At 42.0% G+C, this 16,259-nt stretch overlaps 1 long non-coding RNA gene across 1 annotated transcript; it reads left to right on the top strand.

The window, feature by feature from the left end:
* Positions 1-1,462: 1,462 nt before the first annotated feature.
* LOC136844276 (uncharacterized) lies at positions 1,463-14,845 on the top strand. The gene is made up of 3 exons (XR_010854802.1): positions 1,463-2,060; positions 14,126-14,220; positions 14,644-14,845. It is a non-coding gene; the product is annotated as an uncharacterized lncRNA (long non-coding RNA).
* Positions 14,846-16,259: the final 1,414 nt, after the last annotated feature.

Genomic DNA, 16,259 nt, shown 5'->3' with positions numbered 1-16,259 from the left:
TAACTACTGATTCACCCTACATTATTGATAACTGATCTTTCATTTGGCGTCATGTTTAGCACTCAAATTAAATCTTATCAGAAGTGTTAATTTTTTTAGAAAAATGGTTAAAGTGTGACTTCACTGTTATAATTTCAAATCCTTTGTAGAACTCCAGAAGAATACTTATAGAAAAGTCCTTGCCTCTGTTCCTATAAGCATGCACGAGATACAGAATATTGTTGTCATTGAGAGACCTGAAACTCAAAAGAAAAGATGTCAGTGAGTAAGTAGGCTACTTGACCGGCAGAAACTGAGATACCGGAGAAGTGGAGACCCGAGGAAGTGGTCCAGAGGATCGAACAGCACCCATCAAGGATTTTCCAGGCAGAGGATAGCTGTGTACTTTGTGTGAAGGATCAGTTTCTAACCTTATTTGATCTTCACTTGCTTTTTTTTTTTTTTAGCACTCCCATTCCTCAAAGTAAACTAGAAATTAAACCACTTAAAAATCTTCCGTGTGTGAGGTACCCCACACACCACAGTACTGTACATATTTCCATCCGCCATTTTAAGCCAACACTGCTCTAATTCTATGAATTACTTCTTGTGTTCAAGGCCAAGACTCTGAAGAAAAAGATGACAATTTGTAATTAGTTGTTCTGCTGACAGCTGCCTCAGCCATGAATGGCTGTCATCTGTGACATTTATGTTAGTTTTCCTTAATCTTTTTTGCTGTACTTAACTATATGTTGGAGTGTAGTGCCACTGTAGTACTAGTGTAGCTCTAACGATAGCGATGAGTTAATGGCTGAAACACCATTCGGTAGAGTAGAATGAAATCGCACAAGATAGCAGCAACATTCATCTCATGCCTTAGAGTTTTATCCTTGAGGGTAAGAGTATATTCAGAAAATGAAAGCAGTATTGTTTTAAAAAAGTGGTGCCATATGTGATTTTTAGATGATTGGAATTGCTAACAAGAAAGGTTGTGCCGAACGCAAACACACACGTATGTATGATATAGTTAGTGCTGTGGATTTTTTTTCTGCAAGGGTTCTTCCACGAATCAGCTATATATATATATATATATATATATATATATATATATATATATATATATATATATATATATATATATATATATATATATATATATACTGTATATATATACAGTATATGTATAAATTATGATGGAAGGGAAGCGTGTGTTAGGCAGTAATAAGTGACCAAATTGAAATCTTAAAAAGAATATTCTCTCTCTCTCTCTCTCTCTCTCTCTCTCTCTCTCTCTCTCTCTCTCTCTCTCTCTCTCTCTCTCTCTCTCCAATCCAATCATGTCAATACTATGAAGCTCAGCGTGGATCGTTAAGCAGGATATAACCCGAGTTTTTATCTCCTGTTCCAGTATTTCGCGGAAACAAAACGTCCAAACTAATGGCATCGCATTTTTGTGTGTCTCAGTAAATGATGTTCTGAGTTTGGAGTAGGCTAGGAAAGTTGCTTTGAATTGATCTTATCTGCCACTAGAATAGAAGAAGAAAACATAAAACTTTGCTGATATCAACTGTTACAGGTGCACTAGACATCTGTATTCAGACAAATGTTCGGGACATCTGTATTTTGCTGCAAGTATACTCGCTCACATGGAGTCAGACGGCTGCGTCTACTCGAGCCTTGAACAGCAAACCTGCGTTCAGTCCGACACACGCACTGCATCACTGGCTCAGTCAAGGAATCATTATTTTGGCCTATAGTCTTCGACCACTTTCTGGCAACGCAGTAGACTTTAAATGAAAGCTTTGCAAAGTTTTGTGGGAAAAATGTAACCAGTGATACTGTATCAATGACGAATTTACAGCAGTAAGCAGACTGACTTTTTGGGGGGAAGAATGTCGAAACATAATACCCTTCACGGAATCCTAACACTTCTGTGATCAAGAGAAGTTATCTGAAAGGAAGAAAAAATGAAGATTCACAGTTGCTTTGTTACTGGTGTAATAGTTTTAACCCATTTTGCGGTTACCTGCCTGGGACAAGAACAGTACAAGAAACCGTTCCTCGATCTTCCTGCTCTAAAGGTAAGTACCGAAACTTTGGTCATTGTTTGTACGAAACGGCAGAGTAAATAATGAATACGGAAAAGCTTCTTTCTCGTACTAACCTTTAAGATATATTTCAGTCTGCTATCTTCTCTTTATTTTAATGCCCTGCTCGTGACTGCAAAGCTGTTCTTGAAATTTCGATCACTCGCACATTAACTAAACATGATTCAATTATGCAGTTGATATGGGTATGAAGGAAGACTATTACCTGCTTATTTTTAACGAGAACAACTTTAGACACGTTTGGGTTCAAAGAATAGTTCGCGATAAAGCTTATCATGGTATTCTTTGTCATTACCTTTCTGCAATACGAGTAAATTAGTGTTATTTTCGTATGAAGGAAGTCTGATTCTCGTTCTCTAAAAAGTTGCCCTTCATTCAGTAATAATAATTCTAATAACAAATTTGTCTGTTCAGTAAGATCTGTCAACACCAAATCATTCTTACAACGCATTTCTTAATTATGAAATATAGCCTCACCTGTTGCCAAAAATAAGCAGTGTACCGGATATATTATCTAATGAGATGCAGATATTTTATGAATCTGAAATTAAGTGAAGACTAATTACATTAGTCTCATTTCAATATAAAAAAATATATATATATATATATATATATATATATATATATATATATATATATATATATATATATATATATATAAAAGATAGAAAGGTGGCTCTAAATATGAACTTTGATAACTACGCCCGACTAAGGGTGGCTGCGCTCCGGTGAACAGAAAAGTTAAAAGAAAGTGAAAAAACTCAAAATTTACCAATAAAGGGAAGTTGGAGGTAAACTTAAGGTGTCCACTAAATAGCATAATTCACTAAATCAATCATAAGACGAAATATGCACATGAGCTGACAATGGAGCTCTGCGGCACTGTCAAGATTACGTTACACAAAATCACAAATGCTCAAGCAAAGTGCTACAGACTGCAAATCTTTAGGCACTAGGCCTTTCATAGGCTAACAAGCAATATGTATAAGGAAGGATCCGAAGTATGCACAGGAAGGGGTACGTTAAGCGAGAACGTTGCACTGCTGATAGTCCGGATATCTTGACCAGATATGGCAGCTGGGTATGCAGGCAGGTGGCACCATTGATCTGCAGTTGATACCGCACAACAGGGACTCAAAATCACGAATCTGCAAGAGCAAGAAAGTTAGAAACATATGAATGGACTTGAGTAAAATGACAACGAATTCACATAGGCAAAATATCAAAGCACCTATTACATAATAATTACTGTTAAAACACAAGTACACAAATGAACACTAAATCATATCACTATTGATCACAATTTCCACCACAATTAAATCGCAGCACTCTCTGAGGAGAGTAAAAATGGGTATGGGTACAGGAACTAGGAGAACAGGTATAAAACAGGTAGGTGAGGCCGACAAGCAACTTCTGATCATATTATATTAGGTCTGTGGACAAGAAGTGAGATTTCGTAGAGCCAGGTTTCTGCAGTAGGGCGCCAGCAGAGGTGTTGTCACTCAAGATTCCCCACCATAGAGGAAACAAGACGAAGTGTAGGGACGCTGGCGGGCTAGCAAGACATCAGCACACAGAGGATAGCAGCTGGGTATGACAATCTTCAGTGTAGCAGCGTAGGGAATACATCAAGTAGGACTCGCACATAGTCTATCGGTGACTTCTGGATGGAGGGATGTTGTCAGGTAAATCAGCAGAATGACGTCGTGGGAAAGACTAGCAGAGGGCATCTAGCAGCATGAAGTCGGGAGAGTCAACTAGCAGAGTATTGTAAGGAAGACTAGCAGGTTGGATGCCAGCAGGGTGATGTCATAAGTGTACTAGCAGAGGGACTACTAGCAGAGTGGTGTTGTGGAGGTAACTAGCAAAGAATGGTCCATCGGAGCCAGTATATATACCATATAACTGTATTTTGACACTTCTGACAGCCTCTTCTTAATGGGGTCCTCCATTGTCCTCCTCGCAGGTTATGTCATTAATCCGGGCAGGTACCTAGAAAGCATGCTGAATGGCGGCCAGATAAAGGTTCGAGAGGAAGAGGTGGCAATGGGGTGACAATTAAATGGGAGAGTAGAGGTGCAGGTCAGGCCAAGAAGTTGACCCTTCATGGCAGCACAGGTAGTTGGGAAGGAGGGGAAACTCAGAATTGAGAACAATAGTAACAATGGAAGGAACTCTCAAAGGGGGCATGCTACTTGCAAGCGGCTACTAAAATCATCACCTTAGGGGCGAATTACTAAGGTCAGGTCAGATCAGTACTAGTTACTCATTAGACACCTGCACTGGCTTAACTTGGGCCTGGGAAGGCATGGGAATGCTTGTGTGAAAACATCAGAACAACTTAGTATTTCTTTCGAAATGTACGTTACTGTATATTGGGGAATAAATATTTTGCATTAACTTATATTCACAAAATCAAGAGGGGGAATAAATATTTTTGCATTAACTTATATTCACAAATCAAAATATAGAAATCATTACAAATATAATATATATATATACAGTATATATTTTATATATATATATATATATATATATATATATATATATATATATATATATATATATATATATATATATATACATATACATATACATATATTTTATAAATATTCTGCTGTTCGCCCTCTATGCATTTTATTGTAGAAAAAATACGCGAACAAAGACAAGAAGGCGTCTTCTTGTCTGTGCCGAGACAGGCAGGGTGTATTTTAAAAAGTAACTTCTTCAGTTACCATTAGAGGCCTAACACCATCAGGAGGGTTCACCAAGTAACCTCTAGTAAAGGTGGTCTTAAGCTTCTTTTTCCCCTATTCTATGTATCGGCGATGTTTGTCCAAATTTCAGACTGCCATGAGGCATAAAGACATACTGATGCGAAAACAACTCAGCGTTAGACCCAGAAAGAGGTCAGAGAGAGCCTGGAGGTCACGAGAGGCACACGTATTGTGTGTAACAAATTCTTTGTGCTTGCCCTCTTACTGTTTTTCATTGGTATTAGTGAGCTGAACCGGTGGTTTCAAAACTTTTGATCATCAGTTGCATGCACAGCGACCTACATCAATGGTAAGTTTGAAATTTGCCAAATTTTCATTGACTCGCTAGTCTCTCTTTCTGTATTTCCAGTTCCTTTGTTTTCCCTCTTCGCCACCATCTACGATAATATTGGTGTAACAAATTTACTTTTATGAAGTCTAGTGTAAGAATGATTAATGTTGCTTAGCGACTGTAAACTATTCCCGTGCAGTAAATAGGAATTAGGGAAGGTTAAGTAAGTAATTTTCAGCATTCAGGCAGCCTTGTGTCTTGATCACATTGTTTGGAAGAGAATTAGCCTTTACCAGTACTAAATTGCATACGATATATAGTAGTACAGACATCTGTTGTGTTAAAACTTTACTTGAAGCAAAGGGAACTTAACTGTGTCCGACGTGGACGAAAGTTCATGTAATTTCCTCGCTAACCACACATTCTTTCTTTGTCGGGACCAATTGGGAAGTAAGGGAGGTTTTCATGTAATACATGTGTTGCAGAGTAACCCATTATTCCCTGTATTGTTTGTTTCTCTGGCTGGCGACCTTATTTAATTAAGTGATTGTCTGTCTTTGAGGTTAATGGTAACTTTAACTGACAGGCTACATGGGTCATTGGCAACTCAGGGCCTCATAAATTACGTCAATTAATTAATAAACTCATCAGCCAACATATATATATATATACACATAATATATATATATATATATATATATATATATATATATATATATATATATATATATATATATATATATATATATATATATATATATATATATATATATATATATATATATATATATATATATATATATATATATATATATATATATATATATATATATATATATATATATATATATATATATATATATATATATATATATATATATATATATATATATATACATATACATATACATATATATATATATATATATATATATATATATATATATATATATATATATATATATATATATATATATATATATATATATATATACATATATATATACATATATATATATATATATATATATATATATATATATATATATATATATATATATATATACACACATACATATATGTATATATATATATATATATATATATATATATATATATATATATATATATATATATATATACACATACATATATGTATATATATATATATATATATATATATATATATATATATATATATATGACACACATATATATATATATATATATATATATATATATATATATATATATATATATATATATATATATATATATATATATATATATATATATATATATATATATATATATATATATATATACATATATATATATATATATATATATATATGAAAAGCAAAAGAAAGAGCAGGTAGACAAGAACTGCTAGTTTATTGAGGAAGCGGCCAGCTTATTAAGTGGCATGCGGATGTTGGCGTATATACGGATGTCAGTACAAAAATATACAAGTGATCCAAGGTCAAAACTATTTCTATACACAAAACAGGACAGGTACATATAGATAACATAATGATTAACAATAGTAGATTAGACACAAAAAATACTCTGACATACATTATGTATAAGGGGAAAATGAATAGGTAATAAATGTACAATTACATAATGATAATAAGGCTGAGTACCGCGACCTAGGATCAGCTGTGAAAGGCACCGTAGAAAACGGGAGTTTCTTCATAGAAAACCCGTTGAGCGGGGACTTTACAATACTCCCCCCAAGACGTAGGTAACGTCTGATCAAAGCAGGTATCTGCTGGGGCAGTGGAGAGGGCCGCGTCTCCTCATTGGTCAGCTGGGGGGTGAGTTCGACTTCTACGGTGCCTTGTGGATGGAAGTGGTGGGTTGCTCTCCTGCCCGGGCCCGGGCTTTCCAGGGGCACTCACGAGCATGAGATTTTCTTGCGGGCGGGGCGGGCTGAGGTGGCGCCACTTCCTGCAGTGGGCTTTGGGGAGTGCCCCCGACTTCTTCCTCCAGGAGTGCGGGCTTGAGGTGGTCTATCAACACCAAGTCGTCCTTCCTGTGGATGGCCATCCGGAATGCCTTTTTGTTTCTCTACAGTACGAGGAAAGGCCCCTTGTAGGGCCTGGTTAAGGGTGGGCATGCGGCGTTGTTCCTGACGAAGACATGGGTGGTGGTGGATTGACCGGGAGGCATGAAGGGGGACGTTCTGTCGGTATACATCCACCAGCAGGGGGGCGAACTTCCCGACTCTGTTGCGGAGCCTCTGTGTTGTTAGGTTGTCCCGGCCCTCTGTGATGAGTTCACCTGGGACTACGAGGGACTCCCCATAAACTTTTTCTGCTGTGGATGGGTCGCCATTGGCTCTGGGGGCGGTCCTCAGCCCAAGGAGGACCCAGGGCAGCTGGTACTTCCAGTATTCGGCGGTGCAACGAGCCATGAGGGACATCTTCAGGGACCTGTGGAACCTCTCCACCAATCCATTGGCTGCGGGGCTGTAGGTGGTGGTGCTGTGGTGAGTGGTCCCCAGCAGACTTGCCAGGGCGGTCCACAGCTCGGACAGGAAGGCTGGGCCCCTGTCTGTGGTTATATGGTCTGGGACACCGAACCAGCTGATCCAGCTGGAGAGGAGGGCCCCAGCGCACGCACTGGAGGTGGCTTCTTCCATGGGCGTCGCTTCGGGCTACCTGGTGGAGCGGTCGACGACTGTCAGAAGGTATCTGGCTCCCCTGATAGGGGAAGAGGACCCACTACGTCAACACGGATGTGCCCGAAACGTCTTCCCGGCTGGAGGAAGTTGCCCACCCCTGATTCGGTGTGCCGCCCTACTTTGCTGGCCTGGCACTGAATGCACTGCCTCGCCCAGGCCATTGCGTCTTTCTGTATGCCGTGCCAGACAAACTTCTCCCCCAGCAGTTTAGCCACCGTCCTGCCGGAGAGGTGGAACAGTCCGTGGATGATGTCGAAGACCAGACGACGATGGGAGGCGGGCATCATTGGGCAGGGATGGCCAGTGCTTATGTCACTCAGCAGTGTTGGCCCCCCAGGGGCAAGGCGCACGTCCTTCCACTTCAGCGACATGATGGCGGTGCAGTAAGCTGGAATCTCTGGGTTGGTGGCCTGTTCCCGGGTGAGGTCCTCGCAGTCAATCCTGAGCTGCACTGCATTGATTTTGATCCTCGAGAGGGCGCTGGCTACTGGGCTCTTCGTGCCGGGGAGGTACTTGATGGTGCAGGTGAACTCCGCGATGGCCGCGAGGTGCCGCTGCTGCCTGGAGGACCATGCATCCCCCAGCTTTGTGAAGGCGTGGACCAGTGGCTGGTGATCTGTCCAAACTGTGAAGAGTTCCCTGTCGAAGGTGCTATAGCGGGACTTGGTGGGGCTGAGCTTCCTGCTGAAGAAGGCGATAGGCTGAGGGGCTCCGTTGGCGACCTGTTCCAGGACAGCCCAACAGGTGACGTTGCTGGTGTCCGTTGTTAGTTGGAGGGGGGCTTTGGGGACCTGGTAGGCCAAGGCTGTTGCCTCGGCGAGGGCGGCCTTCGTCAGGGAGAAGGCCCGCTGCTGGTTGGGGCCCCACACTAAGGTCTTCGGATGGCCCTTTAGGATCTCTGTCGGGCGGGGGGGTGCATGGTGTGCACGATCCCGGGGATGAACCTCCTGTAGTAGTTGACCATCCCGAGGAATTCTTGTACACCCTTGACGGAGGTAGGGGTGGGGAACCTGACAACAGCCTCGACCTTCGATGCAACTGGGCAGACGCCTCCCGGGGATATCTCGTGGCCCAGGAAGTCAACCCTATCGACACTGAAGGTGAATTTGTCGAATCTGACGACGAGGCCATTCTCCTGCAGGCACTGCAGGACCTTCCGGATGTGTCGAAGGTGTTCCTTGTGGGACCTGGAAAAAATTAGGATACCATCGACGTAGCAAACACAGAAGTTCAGGTCCCCCAGGATGCTGTCCATCAGTCTCTGGAAGGTCGCCCCTGCATTCCTCAGGCTGAAGGTGGAGAAGGCAAAGACGTAGGACCCGAAGGGCGTGATGATGGCAGTTTTGGGGATGTCTTCTGGTGCTACTAGTACCTGGAAATATGATTTTAAAAGATCTAGTTTTGAAAATATTTTGGCCCTGTGTAAAGAGGCCATGAGGTCTTGCATGTTTGGTAGATGGTAGTGGTCGGGCTCTGTAGCGAGGTTAGCCGCCTGTAGTCGCTGCAGGGTCTCCAGGAGCCGTCTCTTTTCTGCACCATGTGAAGGGGGGAGGCCCATGGGCTGGGGGCCTTCCTGCATATGCCCATACACTCCATTTTGGCAAAAGCCTTCTTGGCCTCCTGAAGGTGCTGAGGGGGAAGCCTCCGGAACTTTGGATGCGTAGGGGGGCCCTTGTCTTGATGTGATGATATATCCTGTGTTTGGCGGGGGCCCCGGGCACCTGATGTAGTTCGGGCCTGAATACCTCTGGGAATTCCTTCAGGAGGGAGGCGTATTGGTGGGGAGCGACGTAACATACTGTGGGCGCCCTGGGGCCCGGTGCCAGGGGCAGGGACTGGCAGGACTCGGTGTCCAGCAGGCGTTTGCAGCCGACGTCGACTGCCAGTCCGAAGTGGGACAGGAAATCTGTACCCAGGAGTGGGGTCCTGATGTCCACGGCGATGAAGTTCCACTTGTATCTCTGGCCCAGGATGGAGACTGACAGGAGCTTGGTGCCATAGGAGAGGATGGGGAACCCGTTGGCGGTTGTTGGGGAGGCAGCCAGGTCCGGCGGGTGTCTGCAGTCCTCTCTGGAAGGTGGGAACACTGACCACACTGCCCCAGTGTCGATCAGCATCATCCTGCCGGAGACAGTGTCGCGGACGTAGAAGCCTACTGGTGCGGGACTCCTGGGTGTTTTGGGTGCTGCTGCCATGGTGGCCTGTGAGGGTGGCCGCTGCCTCCACCGTTTTTGGATGGGCAAAAAGGCAGGGAGCTTTGCAATTCTGGGCCTCTTTGCCGAACCTCTGGTGGTAGTAGCAAAGCCCCGGCCTTTCCTTCTTCTGGTGGTGGGGTGGCCGCCTCCTGGTGACGACGTTGATGTCCTCTGTGGCAGGGTCCTCCAACTGGAGGCAGTTGATGGGGTGTGCGGGCGTGGATGCCCGCTTTGCTGCCCTCGTGGAGTCAGTCAGCTACTGCGCCGTCCTTGTCAGGTCCTCGACTGGCAGGGTGTAGGGCTCCGCAATCTGTCCACAAACCTCCGGGAGTAGCTGCCGCAGGAGGATCTCCCTCAACAGGCTAATCTCCTTGTGCCTGCCGCTGCTGTCCGTCTCGGAGAGGAGGCGGAGGGCATGCCACGTCTCCAGGAGGTTCGTGCCCTGCCGGGGGTTGATGGTGAAGTCGAGGGCGCGGGCGGCCCTCTCGGAGACCAGCAGGGAGCAGGTCTCAATGAGAGAGGCCTTCAGTTCTTGGAAGGGGCAGGGCTCGAGGTTGACGTCACCCACGGGGCGACCTTTCTGTATATCTCCTCCGGTAGGGCGCTGATCGCTATGTCCTCTTTCAACACCTCGTCGGTCAGGCCTGCCACCCTGAATTGTCCCTTGACCCTGTAGATCCATGATGCTGGGTTCTGATGGGTGAATGGCGGCAGCTTTATGCTGAGGGCAGCCCTCGGTTGGTCCATCAGGAGGGGCATTGCCTGAGGAGTGGGTACCGGCGTGGAGGAGCGTGCGGGTTTTGGCGTTGGGGAGGGCTCGAGAGGGGGTTGCGTGAGGGAGATATCTGTCTCTAAGAAGTTCGCGGTTATTTGTATGTGGGAGGGAATGTCTGCGTCCATGCTCATTCCGCACTCTCACTTGGAGTGTGAGGGAACACTCGTGTCAATACACGCTTGGGAGTGTGCTGTGTGGGTCCGCTAATGACGCCGGTGATTTGCCGACGAGGGTCGGTAACACCCGAACGCTTTGTTAGAGCGCCGTAGTTAGTCCGTTAGGGGTGTGGAGTGGTTCATCGGGCCAAGACTAAGTCGCCGTTTGGGTCCATTATTGGATCCAGGAACCACTCCAGGGTCACCACTGTGAGAGGGTGCGAAAGAAAGAGCAGATAGACAAGAACTGCTAGTTTACTGAGGAAGCAGCCCACTTATAAAGCGGCGTGCGGACGTCGGCGTATACGCGGATGTCAGTACAAAAATATACAAGTGACCCAAGGTCAAAACTATTTCTCTACACAAAACAGGACAGGTACATATAGATAACGTGATGATTAACGACAATAGATTAGACACAAAAAATACTCTGACACATACACTATGTATAAGGGTAAAATGAATAGGTAATAAATGTACAGTTACATAATGATAATAAGGTTGAGTACCGTGACCTAGGGTCAGCTCTGAAAGGCACCATAGAAAATGGGAGTTTCTTCATAGAAAACCTGTTGAGCAGGGACTTCACACACACACACACACACACACACACACACACACACACACACACACACACATATATATATATATATATATATATATATATATATATATATATATATATATATATATATATATATATATATAAATTGCAAGAAGTTGCTAAAAGCCAACCCTTTAGAATGTTAAAAGGGGGTTTGTCGCTGCATAGCCAACCCAAGTTGACCCAGATACCAACACATAAATCTTATCAGTATTTTGATCTGTCCTTTCCACTTACCTGGGACAGATGTTTGGACAGCACGGTCAAAAAAAGGCAAGGATAAGAGGATGAGTGCTGCTCCCTTAAGCAGTTTAAATAAACTATGAGGCAGAGTGATCACGCTGAATTGTCTTCCCACAGGACACCTGGGGAGATGCAGGCAGATGAATAAGACACCTGGAAGATGACACATCTTGGGCACAGTCACCATACGGGCCCGACATCGGGCCCCTACCCTCGGCAGATTCCTTAAAAGGAGCCTGGACAGGAAAATCTTTGCAGTTAGCCAAAGACACCGGTGATCGCTACGAACGCTGAGAGGCCCCCCCCTTCCCTGTCACCACCTGAAGCTCCTGATGCGAAATCCAGCCCCTTCGTCACCACGTGGACGGACTTCCCAAGCGAACTAGCACAGAGTGCCAGGAGTGCGACCACCTGTCGTCGTTCTTCGCCAGAGACCCGCTCCCACCCCCCCAACGGTAAAGTACAAGTGAAGGCTTTTCAGTCACATCATTTTGCCCTTAGAAGTGTTTATTGAGTGCCAGTACATCCCCGTATCAAATGTGCGATTTCCCAATGCTATTCCGAGTGTTTGTGTCCCTGTGTTAAGTGTTCATTCATTCCTCGAGATCTTGGCACCCTCAGTGCAGTCTCGATCCAACTGTGTGCTTTCTATTTTTCCCTTACTGGCGTGTAATTCTTAAATCTCTTTTGCAGACGGACCCATTTGCCGTGGACTCTTCTTGGGCTGTGCCTTGCAACCATTCAAAACTCCAGTAGGAAGAACTCCAGGCTTTGCAAGCCTCCATATTGTTTACTTTACCATTACTTTGAACTTTTATTGTAAATATAATTACTTTAGTTACCCCAGTGTTTACGTAACATTCCCTCATGAAGTAGAGCCCTAAGCTCATATGAAACATCCCTTTTCCTTTTCTTTTTCTGATTCCCTGGACAGTAAAAGTCAGATTGCCAAGGCCAAGTGTGTAAAATTCCGTTGCTGAACTGTTAATGTGCTCTACAAGTCCAGAAAACCAGGGAAAATCATAAAAAAAATTTATATATATACACATATAAATAAATATATATATATAAATATATATTAATTTATATATATATAGTATATATAATATATATAAATATATATTAATTTATATATATATAGTATATATAATATATATAAATATATTAATTTATATATATATATAGTATATATAATATATATAATATATATATATATATATATATATATATATATATATATATATATATATATATATATATATATATATATAGATATAGATAGATAGATATATAGATACAGATATAGATTATATATATATATATATATATATATATATATATATATATATATATATATATATATATATATATATATATATAGTACACATATGTACTGTACATTCACAAGCATTAAGATACAAATGTCGTCTAATATCAAATTCACTCAATCTCTATGCTTTATTGTATCCCAGATCTCGTCTAATACCCAAGATTTCTGTCTTGTTATTCCATATCCAGGTACTTCTTCATCAGATTGATACACATTCCTAATGTCAAACCGGTCCTTATTGAGTGTCTGCTCTTCCCCAGGGGCGGTGTCCAAATCTGTTTCGACGTTCAATTGAAAAAGCCTCTCGATGTTTATCTTCAAGAAGTTTTATTGCATTAAACCTAGATACTCTAATGGATTTTGTTTGGTTCTTTTAATATCTTGTGGGAACGAGGTGGTAATTACTGCCGACATCTGCTCTAAAGCAGTTCCTAACATTCTTGTGATCTACTTCTCCCTCGATTAATGGCTACGTGATCTATCTGCATTGTATAAATATTATCTAGTTATGTCCAAATGTGTTTATGGATCTTCTTTTGCTGGGAAAGGGTCCTCAATTGGCATATTATATGTAGCAGGAAAACCAATAAATTGCACCCAATTTTCAATTGCAGTGTCTCCTCAACTGAGGAGATCGCTTGCGGGCAAAACGGTCACATTAGGCACAACTACAAGCTTTCAAACTCATTTCTGAAGCTACTTTTGTTATAAAGACACCGTGTGCGCGAGGAAACTCTCACACAAACGGTAGAGCCACTGGTATATTGTTCATCAGTTGAAACCGATTTTGTCTATATTACAAACAACAGTGCTTGAACTCTCACAAAAAGAATATCTATCTACCCCTGTGTTGAGACGTAGACCCCAAAAAGAGCTGATAAAGCTACTGCTTTGGAAACTAAGTCCGTGTTTTTTTTTCTATTCAAAACCACCAATCAAAAAAAAAAAAAAAAAAGCTGCTTCTTGATTTTTAAATCGCAGTTTTTCTATCTTCTTCAGATAAGATTCCCGGAAGGCATCACTCCTGAAGCAGAGTTGAAGTTTATATCCTTCCTTGCGTCGCTTAGTACTTCAAACACTGCAGCATTGTTAACGTAAGTCAATCTTGAAAACAAGAAGAATTTTAAATACTGGAACCTTCGTAACTGTTACTTACACTAGCATTTATGAACAGGTTGGAGAACAGGACTTATAAATTCATAATGTTGGTTACTATACATTTATCTAAAATATACTAAATGTTGAACAGGTGTGCAACAATTAAATGTGTAGTTTTATTTCTTTGACTTCTAACCCATATAACCGTTGCACTGTGTGATAAAGCACTTTGACAGGTGTAGATATCCAAACAGTCATATCCAAAAAAAAAAAGGCGTAGTTGCTATCAAAGCTGAAATCCTATGATGTCCTGTGATATCCTATGAGTAATAATGCCGTTCAAAATTTGCTGGTAATCATAAACTGCTAACAAAGATAGCAAAGGTAATAAAGAGAGTCTTTCACCTATATTCCGACAGGTTCCTCACAGAAAACAACAGCATATATCACGTTTTAAACCTACCTGTAGCCCGGACGAGACGACGTTGACAAATTTAATCAAGTTGGACGGATGGGAAGGAAGGAAGGAATGGAATGGAATTTTGTCCCTTCGTAGGCCCAGGGAAATGCTGTCAGATTCTATGTTGTCGTTTTTAGATAATAAAGTTTTGTAGTAAATGACTGCTTCTTTTATTTCTTTTGATTAATCAGTAAAAGTTATACGCTATGTATGGTTATAGAAACTCTAGCTTCACCATCACCTCTGCGATGATCTTTATCATTTCTATAATTTCTAAATTGATGGCGCACGCGCCGTGTTTCCAATGTCAGAATGAATGATGAAGGATGAAAATTTAAGATGAAACACGTGGGAGGCGAAGTCGTGAACCATCGGTTATCAGAAGTCATAAAAGAGCCGAATCAGCAAGAAGAATAACCACCCCTCTTCTCTGAGCACCTTCCCCGAAAAAAAAATTGTTTGAGCTTAGAATACTAGCTTTTACTTCTTTGGGAAGATCATAAAATTATATAAGAAAACCGAGCCACAATTTCCACAAAAAAAGGGAAAAGGTAAAGACAGCCAATACTTCGTTATACAAGATAAAAAGAAACGAATGCAGACTCAGCCTTAAAGACAAATAAAAATCTATGACGCCCAAGAGAAAAATAATAATAAATATGAAGATTTTCAGACAATTCTTGGCAGTCCCAAAACCAAAAATTTCCCTCGGTTACGATGTTGCTCACTCTTAACATTATTTATGGTCCCTAAGCTCTATAGTTAGGAAATAGTCATGCTGTAAGAGAAAGTGTGCAGTTCCTGATTTATAGATTCAATGGTGGAAATAGCAATTTAGATATGATTTTCTATAATGGCAATTTTGACAAGCCTTTGCAAACAGGCTGGTGGCCCGAGTTTAGTAATTCTCATCTTTCACCAGACGCCAGGTAAAATATCATGCTTGTCAGTCGTTGAATTAAATTGAATATAGAATTTAGGCCAAAGGGACCTATAAGGTCGTTTACCGCTGAAACGGGAATTGACAGTAAACGGTCTGAAAGGTGTAAAGGAGGAAGACTTCGCAGTTGCACTATGAATCAACCGTTAGGACAGGTTGGAAAGTAAGATGGAAGAAAGAGAATATGAATGAAGGAACAGTAAAGAGAACGAAAGGGGTTGCAACTAGGGTTCAAAGGCACGACGCAAAGAACATTACGTAGTGCCAACAGTGCACCGCATGAGGTGCACTGACGGCACTACACCTCTCCTCCTATGTGGGTCTGTTAGTCGTCCTGCTTCAGGGACGCCATATTCATATTGAGTGCCAATAGTCTGTCTTGAGGCAAGTTGTGCATTTCTTGAGTAATATAGTAAAAGCTCACCAGCTTGCTAGGCCTGTCGGGAACTTTTGAGACTGCTAATTTGTGTCACCCCAAAAATTACAGCTCCCTTCCGGTTACAAAGGTCCCAACATTACCTCCGAGCAGTGTTTTGGTAGGTTTCAGCCACTGTACCTCTTCAAGGTTACACAGCCCCTTGTCCTAATGGATGTTGACCTTAGGACCGCATTGGAGTATAGTAATTATTCATATC

Source organism: Macrobrachium rosenbergii, chromosome 12 (assembly GCF_040412425.1).
Source record: "Macrobrachium rosenbergii isolate ZJJX-2024 chromosome 12, ASM4041242v1, whole genome shotgun sequence".
NCBI lineage: Eukaryota > Metazoa > Arthropoda > Malacostraca > Decapoda > Palaemonidae > Macrobrachium > Macrobrachium rosenbergii.
This window is presented reverse-complemented; position numbering and strand designations above follow the sequence as displayed.